This window comes from Onychomys torridus, chromosome 4 (assembly GCF_903995425.1).
Source record: "Onychomys torridus chromosome 4, mOncTor1.1, whole genome shotgun sequence".
Classification (NCBI taxonomy): domain Eukaryota; kingdom Metazoa; phylum Chordata; class Mammalia; order Rodentia; family Cricetidae; genus Onychomys; species Onychomys torridus.
The window spans coordinates 18,232,909-18,243,614 of NC_050446.1; positions in this window are offsets into that span (position 1 = coordinate 18,232,909).

Sequence of the window (10,706 nt, forward strand, 5' to 3'; positions counted from 1 at the left end):
CTTGTTTCCAGAAGGCTTTAAGAGCAATTGGAAAGTTAATAGTTACCACCAGCATCTGAGTTGCCTCTGTTGCACTTAGTGATTTCTTGCCATGCTGGTCAATATTGTGTTTCACAGTCTTCTCTGCTGGGTGGGACTATAGACTGCTTTTCTATTTTGTTAGCTTGTGTAGAACCTTCCCATACTATGAAAGCTAGTTATTAGAGAGGGGAATTCAGTCAGACCCAGCTCTAATCTTCCAAGTCCTGTGTCTAAAGTACATGGTGTCTTTAACAATAGACATTTACTCTTAACTTCTAAAAGACATTCAAGGGAAACACCAATATGTTTTATTATTTTTGGAGTCTCTATGACTTTCCAGGAAAAGAAGTTTCTCATACTCAGTGTTGGGTTTCTGTCACATGGTTTAGAGCTCTTTGAGAGAGCATTGTCAGCCCAAGTGATATAATTTCAACATATATATTCCATATAACATATAAATTGCATATACACATCTGTGTAGTTTTGGGTAAATATAAAATGATGTTTCCTAATAGCTTTACAAAACATGCTTAGTAATATTCATCCCACATTTTTTCTTTACCCCCTCCACAAACGGAAATACAGCCCCCTCCACAGTTTTTCTATCCACATGTCAGATCACTTGTATCCTACTATTATCCTCCCTAAGAATGCCTGCACCCACAGTCCATTTTACTTTTCTGATTTCTATGACTACACAAGATTATATATTCACATCTGAAATTTTGCTGTTAGCAACTACAGATGATGGAAAACATGTGATGAATTCTTTTGGAGTCACAGTTACCTCATTCAGTAAAATATTTTATAATGCCATCAGTTTACCCACAGATTTCAACATTTCATTTTTTTAAGTTGAATAGTATTGCATGGTGTATATGTATCTCATTTTCATTATCTTTTGAAGAAAATAGAGCATTTCCTAGATATTGTGAATAGTACATCCGTGAGCATCACTTAGCGTGTATCTGTCAAGTAATATATCAAGTCCTTTGGATATACACAGTGTAATGGCATACCTGAGTCAAATTTATATTTAGCTATTTGATATTTTTACCCACTGATTTCCAAATTGTCTGGTATAGTTTATAACCATACCAACAGCTAATGTGGGTTCCCATTCCATCATATCCTAGACAACATTTATTATCAGTTGTTTTATTGATTTTTTTGCAATTCTGATTGGGGTGAGACAAAAATCTCAAAGTTGTTTTGATTTTCATTTCCTTAATTGCTAAGGATACTGAACATTTTTAAATGCTTCTTGGCCATTTTTTATTTCTTCTTTTAAGCATTCTGTTCAAACACATAGCCTATTACTTACAACATATTCCCCTTTTGATTCCTCTTGTTTTGTTAATTCCTTATATATTATGTATATGAATCATCTGTCAGAGGAACAGCTGGCAAAGATTCTCTCTCATTATGAACACCTTCTTTACTCAACTGATGTTTTCCTTAGCTGTGCAGAAGCTTTAACTTTTATGAGGTTATGCTTACCAATAGCTGGCCTTAGTTTTGGAACAAATGGAATCCTACTCAAAAATTCCTTTTCTACACCTATGCAAGAACAGGCTACTGGTAATATTTTGTTCTTGCTGTTTCATTGTTTCAGGTTTCACATTTAGGACTTGGATCCACTTGAAGCTAGGTTTTGTGAAAAGTGATACACACTGGTCTAATTTAACTTTACTACTTGAACACCCATTCTTCCCTGAACCAATTGGTAAAGATTCTTTTCTCCAGCGTACGTTTCCTGCTTCTTTGTGGATTTCCAGATAGCTTTAGTTAGACACACTCAGATTTGGGTCTTTTACTTGTTGCGTTGGTCTACATGTCTATTTTTTCCTAAAAAACATATTGTTTTTATTGTTATTATGTCTCTATAAATATCTTGAGGACTGGAATGATAATCTTTCCAGCATGTTTTTTTTATGGTTTGGATTATTTTGGATATGGGATCTTTTGTGGATCTAAATGAATTTTGAGGCCTGTATAAATATGTTGTAATGTTTCTTGTTCATTTCATTTTTTCTTGATTTCTTCTTTGATATAGTTATCTCACAGTAATGATTTTTTTTAATCCCAATGAGATTTTGTACTTACTAGAGATTTGTTTTTATTTTTTTGGGGGGGGAGGAAATTATAGTCAGATGAGATATTTATAGTTATTTCAAATTTTCTGAATTTATTAAGATATATTTTGTGTTCCAGGTTGTGGTTTATGTTAGAAGAATTTCAATGAACTGGTTAATGTGTAGTCTTTGGTGTTAGGTAGAATATTCTGTAGAGAGATATCTGTTGAGTCCATTTGATGTATGATGCTTTTTAGTTTTGATGTTTCATCTTGATTTTCTTCCACATGAATTGTCTGTTGGAGAAAAGTGGGGTACTAAAAATCACATAATATTAATGGGTTGTGGTTAATATGTGCTTTTAATTCCAGTAGTATACTAGCTATAAAGTCAGATGCACCAAAATTTGATGCATATATGTTAGTGGTTGTAATGTCTTCTTGGTTAACTGCTTTTTTATTTCATTTTTCTGTTTGTGCTCTGAACTGTACTTTCAGTAATTACAGACCTTTTTCTTTCTACAGTGCCTTGACTATGCTTAATTCATCTCTTCAATCAGATGTATTGCTTCCCACATACTATTTAGATGTGGTCTGAATTACTTTACTCTGGATCGTGGGAAGTTTTTCTTTCTCTTTCAACCATTGCAGAGAGTGTGTTGAGTATAGTAATCTACGGTTAGAGTCATGGTGTTTTATAGTTTATAGCCCATTATTTTAGTCTCCTCTGGCTTTCAAATTTTCCATTGAGGAAGCAGCTATTCAACTGTTAGGTTTTCTATGACATGTCACTTCTTCTGCAGCTTTCAAAACTCTTCCTTTGTTCTGTATATTCAGTGTCTTACCGATGATATGAGGTTATGGGGTTCTATATCAGGATTTGTATATTTGGTGTTCTGTGTGCTTTTGCATTTTTCTCTTAGATAATTTTTTGTTCTGTGATCTTGTTGAAGACTTGTTCTGCTTTAGTTACTTTTGTATTACTATGAAGAGACATTGTGATGAAGGCAAATTATATAAGCAAGCATACAATTAGGGACTTCCTTACAGTTTTAGAAGGGGAATCCATGGTCATTATGTTGAGGAACAAGAGAGAAGGCAGGTAGGCATGGTGATAGAGCAGTGGCAGAGAAGCACCATGTTGGGCACCAGGTTTCAAATATTGTTAAAGTACTAGCCTTTATTATTAAGGTGTAATATCCTTCCCCGGGGCCGAGAAGAGAAACTATGAATGGCAAGAATTATTTTTTGGAAATGGATCTAAGTACATCAAGCTCTTTCTTTGTCCATCTACTTAATTCCTCTGGGATTAATCCTATCTACCCAGCTTCAGTTCTGTTCCTGTGCCTTGCTCCTTTTTTTTTTTTTTGTCTGATTTCTCTTTATATTTATCTACTGTCCCCTCTATGCTTTATTTAATTCTCTCATCTTAATTCTGTCTCATCTCATTCTTACCCATCTAGTAGTTCCCCATCTGGCTCTTCCTCATCTTCCATCTCGTCCTCAAGTTCTCTAGTCAAAATCTTCCTTATCCTTCTCAGTTCTTCGTCCTAGAGTTCTCTAAGGTATTCAGTTATAAACCCAAGCAATAGGTCCAGCCATGTCACCAGCCTTGAATTCCTACAGGGCTGTAAATGCAGGCAAGAATTTTCCTCAGGCAATGACTATCAGGTTTTCTTTTACAACCCCAAAAGGGAGTGGTTAAAGGAGAGAGCTAGTTATCAGTTATTACATCAGAAAAAAGGGAATTTATGTGCTCAAACTACATTCCTAGAAGTGGTTAGGTAAAAATGTTAGGAGTCTATAATGTTAATAAGACTGTATAAGAAAGGAGAGTCTCAGCTTAAATTACACAAGAAATAAAGATATCCACCTGACCTAGGAGGCAGGCATTGTTTCCATAGGGGTGTTACCTTAATTCAGGAGATCATTTGGCCTTGGACACTTGATAGGTATTTTAGATAAATACACTGTTAGGAGATTTTGGAAGTACATAGCATACAAGAAAATTATTGTAGGAATCAGCTAAAATACATACAAAAGCTAAAATATCACAAAGACTTCTTAAAGTCTTGACTTTTGGAAAAGTCCTTGATTTTTCCAAGTAGTAGCTTTTGTGATAGTAGCTGAATTCCATTCCTTTTTCCTGGAACTTGCAGAACCCAATGGCAAAGGGTTACTTTGACTGTCACTGGTTAATCTACATTCTTTAGTCCAATGTCTGCCTTTGCCACACCTTCTGCATACTCCAGGATGGAGGAGCATTCTGTTTGGGTTGTTCTTAAAAAAAAAAAAAATTGTTTCTAGGAATGTCCTGTTTACAATCCCTTTTTAGGTGACCTTGTTTACTGCAATTGAAACACCTGACATTTTGATTTTTCTTCATAAATTTTGGAAGTCACCTCTCCTATGCAAGCATCATCATGGTTATGAGATTCAGTAATGATTATATCTTAGATCCATTACTCTAAGGGTGCTGATCTTGCCTTCAATGGCCTAATTACCCTTTTATATTGTGCATTAGCATTTTCAAGATTCAGAGATTCAATTATCATTTCTCTAGCTTCTCAATTTGGTATAATTCTATTTACTGCTAAAGTCAATCTTTCTAATAAATCACTGAAGTTTTCTTTTGGGCCCTGTATAACTTTAGAGAATGACTCAGATTTCTTTCTTTCTTCTTCATTTCTGTCCCAAACATTCAAGGCTGCTGTGTAACATAAAGCTAGGGTGTGGTTATCATATAGAGATTGTCTTTGTACATTAGCATAATCTCCGTCTCCAAGAAGTTGGTCTTGGGAGATTTACATACCTCTAGCTTTACTTCATTGTTCAATGGTCTTAGCCTCATCTTTCCACCAGGTCTTCCACTGTAATTGATGATCAGGCCCCAAGATTACTGTAACCAAGTCTTCCCAGTCTTGAAGGATAATTCTATTGCAACTTGATCACAAGTTTAACATCTGCTTCACAAAAGGTGAATGTGTGCCATATGAGACTATTGCTATGTGAGCCCATAGAAGTTTCCTTGTGAGTTTGACTGACACAACAGAGTTGCATAAGAGGATGATTTGACCATGGACAAAGTTGCCAGGTAGTTAGAAGGGTCTGCGCTTGGCCATGCCTGTGAGAAGGATTTTTGCCGCTCACTTTGGCATTCCTCTAAAAGCCCTTTGGCAGATTCAGTCAGGGCCTGATGGACAAAGGTTTAGGCCCTCCGAAGGCTATCCTATGTTTCTGCCTGTCTCTGTCTCCAGCTGTAATTCTATCTAATATTTCCTGCTGCTCCTGCTCAAGAGTACCCTGAAGAACAGTGGTGGTGGGATGGCCCCCCACATATTGCTTCCTTGAATGGCCTCAAATCTCACATTTGCACAGGAGTGAATAGAATTCTTCACAGCCTTGGGGATATCTTTCATTTGGCAGTTCCTGTAAGGCTACTGGATAAATTAAGGTTGGATGTTTGAAACATTAGGCTGGTTCTCTCTTAATCTTTTTTTTTGTCTTTTTTGTTTTTGATTTGTTTTGTTTTGTTTTTCCAGATAGGATTTCTCTGCGTAGCTTTGCCCCTTTCCTGGAACTCGCTTTGTAGACCAGGCTGGCCTCAAACTCACAGAGATCCGATTGCCTCTGCCTCCCGAGTGCTGGGATTAAAGGTGTGCGCCACCACCGCCCAGCTTCTCTCTTAATCTTATAACGCAATGCTGAGATTGGTTCTCTTTAAATTTCTCTGTCTGGGTCTGAATAGCTCTATGATCTGTTTTAAAGAGTTTTTCTAAAACTTTTATCTTAGTACTCATATTAGACAACTTTTTTTAATGATGAAACAAAAATGATCAAACAGATAATATTTATAATTGACATTACATAAATCTCATCTAAATTAATTATCCTTTTATTTAATTGCTCCATTTTCAAACTGTCCAGTGTATTATCATGCAGAGACCTAACTCCCTAGATTGACATAATGTTAGTATTTAAGCGGCGCTAGGAACACGTCCCGAACACGACAAGACCACAGAAGAGTTTTATTAAAGAGGATAGAGCTGACAGGCCTGTGTGAAATACACGTGGGTGAGGAGATAAGGGGGCTCATGCAAGATGGCACTGGCTTTTTAAAGGTTGGGCCGCGCATGTGTACAGGGACTCCTGTGGGTACTCCATGCATGCGTGTAGATTACATGGCTGCGCGCGCTTTACATAACCATGTAAGGCCACAGAGTCCCGGTCCCGCAAGATGTCTGACCCGGAGATGGCTATTCTGAACCGGAAATAGTTAGGCGGTCCGCCAGGCAAGCCCAACCATGTGGACATGTAATCTCTATCATTCCTGACTCTCATGTTTTAAAAAAGAAAAAAAAAAATGTGGATAGATGGGTATGGGACACCATTTCTCTCAAAGACTGCTTCAGGCTGAATGGTGGACGTTGATTGGTTCTTGGGGGGAGATGGGGAAGCTGCCTGAAGTCCTGAGATGAAGTCCTGTAGCTGTGTTCATCCTTCATGGTGTGGCTGGTCCTAGGATGAGATCCTGCAGCTGTCTGTCCTCCATGGTGTGGCTGGGAACCTTCTATCTGACAAGACACTGGTGACATAAAAAGCTTAGAGAAAAGACTCATTATTATTTTGTTTTTGGAGTTGACACTTACCTGAGGTAGATCTGATCTGTCTGGTTGGAGACATGTTAAAAGTGGCTGTGATGCTTTAGTACGCTGCTTGGTTTTTTTTTACCCTAGACAAGCCTTATTTGAGGTGGTTTATTTAAGGCACCTGCTTGTTTTGCTAGTTTAGCGTTTGGGAAACACAGGTGATCAGTTGCTGAGTATTGAACAATGATAGATTGTTATATCCTTACTGCCTGGATATTTTGATGGTTCCTTTTGTCTCCGGCTCTATGTGGCACTAGTTGGGAAAGGGGTGATACCTTATTCCTCTGGAATTGGTGACAAGGTAGTGGATCCTGATGTCCTCTGGAGCTTGAGAGTAGAAGAGAACTTATTTTTCTGAATTAGGGAAAAGGCAAAGATCATGGCCCTCTCTGTATGCACATGAGAAACACAGGCGGTAACTTTGAAATAAGACAATAAGCTCTTACCTTAGTTGGAAATCCTTCTCATTAAGTAACTCTGAAAGTACAATTAAATCTGGTGAGGTAAGTAAGGCTGTCCTCTGTTTCTGACAATAGGAGTGACATCCTAAAACTCCCAGGACTGAGTCAATGGCTCTGGTGTCCAGAAGGAATGAAACTGATCGCTTCCCTGCTGAGTTCTGGGTTCCCTGCTGTGCCTGTAGCCAAGCCTAGGTTAGCTGGAGGTCTTAGCTTGCTGTACCCATGTGTCTTGGTGCCTGGGGGCAGTCAGCTGACTGGTTGTCTTTCTAGGCAGCACAAGGACAAGGCTGTTGATGGGCAGGGCATTTGCTAGCCCATGGCCTTTTTCACTTAAAACAGAGACCCAACAGCTTTCAGGAGTCAGCGAGTACCATCATTTGGCAATTTTGTTTTCGGGCTTTTCTTTCCTGGCACACCTTAACCGCCACAGATGACTCTTTTGCCCGTGGGGTCAGGAGCCTTGTTCTCCAGATACTTAACTTTTAGCCAGGAACAAGAGATGGATTTTACTCTATGTCCTGAATTTTTCCTGATGATTGGTGGCTTAAGGACAGCTTTTGGAAGATCTGCCAGTAGGCAGACTGTAAACCGATCCTTTTGGAAGACTTGCCTGAGGCTATAAACTGATTCCTTTTGGCTTAGGAGCCATCCCAATTATTGTAAACTTAATTGTTTAGATCTCAGCTGCTTTTAGACCCGTCTGTGGTCAAGGCAGTTTGAGAATGACTGAGTGGAGTTAAGGTAAGTTAGGGCAAGTCTTAGAAACCGCCCAAGCCCGCACATTTGAGCCCGCCCACCAATGGCGCTAAAGTCAGACAGAAAAGGTTACACGTGGCAGACGCCTTAGTGGGAAAGGAAAGAAAGGGTTTGGAGCTTTAGCAGAAAGCTTGGAGATGAAGCAACTCTTATTTTCTCGTTTGCTGGCTGAAGTACCTGCCACTGTTATGTAGTCAGGTTTACCGGTACTGCAAAGCTGTTAAGCGGCCAGATTTACCGGTACCGGCCCCATCTGCCAATGTAAGTGGGTGGTATCTGCCCTCTGTCCCATGGCTGTAACTGAGTGGAAAATAAAAAATTAAAATAACAAACCGGGATCAGACTTCAACTCAGGCGTCCTGAGAATGAAGTAAGATCTAAGACCAGCTCAAGTCTCCCCCCGCCCCCTTTTCGTCAAGAGATAGGAGGAGCTGCGACTGTGCTGCCTTGGATCCACCCAGTAGACCCCAGACGCCACTTTTGCTCCAAGCAAAAATGTGCCTGCCAATGCCAGGACAGCCTGGACAACCCCCGGGATTGTCCGTCGCAAACATATAGCTCAGATTTCAGCCATTAGAACAGCAGACTCACTGTGAAAAATCGTGGCGGTATCAGTAATGGAAAGCCGCGCTTCTGGAGGTGTGTGCTGGTTGGCGGAAGAATCACAAGCCATGGTTACCTTTTTAGAGCTTTTAGAGAGAGAAAGCTAAGATAAAGAGCAACTCTTTCCATTTGCCTGTTCGCTGGTCAGAATTAGATAACTCCCATAAAAGATTGGGATTTTTTGTTATTTTTTTAAAGCATACTTGGGCCATCTCTCAGTACAGAGACGGATAAGCTTAGGAATCTTTAAGTAGGGCTGATTGAGTTGGAAGCCTTATTTCCCATGTCTGCAGCGGAGAGACAAAAACGAAAAATAAACATGATCTGGAGCCAAGACCTCCCGGAGGTCTGGACAGATCTCGGGCACAAGCTGCCTTATCAGCTAGTCAGCCAATAAGCAGGGGCCCCACCGTGTGAAGAAAGGTCTCCCTGGGACCCCTTCATGGTCAGCCACCCCGTCAGGTGCGAAGAACGTGTCGGCTTCACACAGTCCCCAGGACGCACCTGACGGTGGTCCCTTTACGAAATATCTCAAGCTGCAGACGTGGGAGGTGGCTGGAAATCTGGGCCCACAATGGGGGCCAGTGGTAGCCAGTAAAGAAAAGGGGAAAACTCACCAATCAGTAGCGGTGTTGCATGCGGATTTGTGTGACCAGGCTAATGGAGAGTGATCTGTCGCGAATGGAGCAGAGTTCCCGGTGTGTGTAGTGCAGTTTCCATCCCGGTTCCCGGGTTTCCAGGCACAGAGCGCCCGGAAGTGCCCGTTTCCGCACAGCACCAATGTTAGTATTTAAGTGGCGCTAGGAATATGTCCCGAACATGACAGAACTACAGAAGAGTTTTATTAAAGAGGATAGAGGTGACAGGCCTATGTGAAACACACGTGGGGGGGAGAGAGAGACAGAGAGAGACTGAGATACTCATGCAAGATGGCTCCAGCTTTTTAAAGGTTGGGGCCACGCATGCGTACAGGGACTCCTGTGGGTACTCCACGCATGCGTGTAGATTACATGGCTGCGTGCGCTTTGCATAACCATGTAAGGCCACAGAGTCCCAGTCCCGCAAGGTGTCTGACCCAGAGACGGTTATTCTTAACCGGAAATAGTTAGGCGGTCCACCAGGCAAGCCCAACTGTGTGGACATGTAATCTCTATCACATAGTGTTTTCCGTTTTATAATGTGGGAAAAACTCTCTGTCTTAGCTAATTCCTCCCTATAAGAATTCCCAATTGTCTCACCAAATCTGCTGACAATGACAATGAAGATGAGGCTGACTGCTTCTGGGCAGAATGGTAGAAGCCCTAGTGGGTTTTTAAGGCATCTATTTAGTGTGGCAGCAGCCCGAAGATGGGGTCCAAGGAAAGCCCATAACCCACCCAAAGAAAAGAAGCCAAAGAGCCAGCCATCTGTGCTGATGAATGTGTTAGTCAAACCAATTGGCTTTGATAATGTATACAAAAGTGCAGGGCAAGGGTGCATGTTTACTGTTCTGTTCCATTTCCTTTCCAATCCACGTAGAACTATATTTCATTTTTCTCAATAAAAGCCCAGAATCTTACAATGCACACACAGCTCCGGTATCTGCATATGCAGTACTTTGGTATCATGGCTAACAATCCCACTTAAACATCTGCCAATTCTGTACGTTTGTCTTCTGTTAAACCTTCTCCAATACAGTAACAAGGACTTTTTAACTCAACATTTATTTTTCTAGAGTTATTTTCTTGTTCATATCAATTTTCATAAAGAAGTTAAAAGGCTCCAAGATTCAAATGATAAGATAACACAAACTACAGAGTCACAAACTAATATTACATATTGAGTATTTTACATAAAAATTGGACATGTAGTTGACTAACACTTCATAATAAATCTCTAGCTAAAAGAAACATTTGTTAATTTTTTTTTTCTCTCCTTTTCCTTTCTGGAGTATGGAGACATTCAATTTTTAATTTTTCACATTTTCATTCTTATTCTATCCCACTTTGGTTATGTTACAAAAAATAAAATAAGAAACAAACAAATTAAAATTCATAGCTACAACACAGACTAGACTAAGACATTCCTTATTTTTAACGTTACCAAACTTCTGCTTCTTCCCAACTGATAAAATTTCTCCTATTTTCTCCTCTTTTTTTTTTT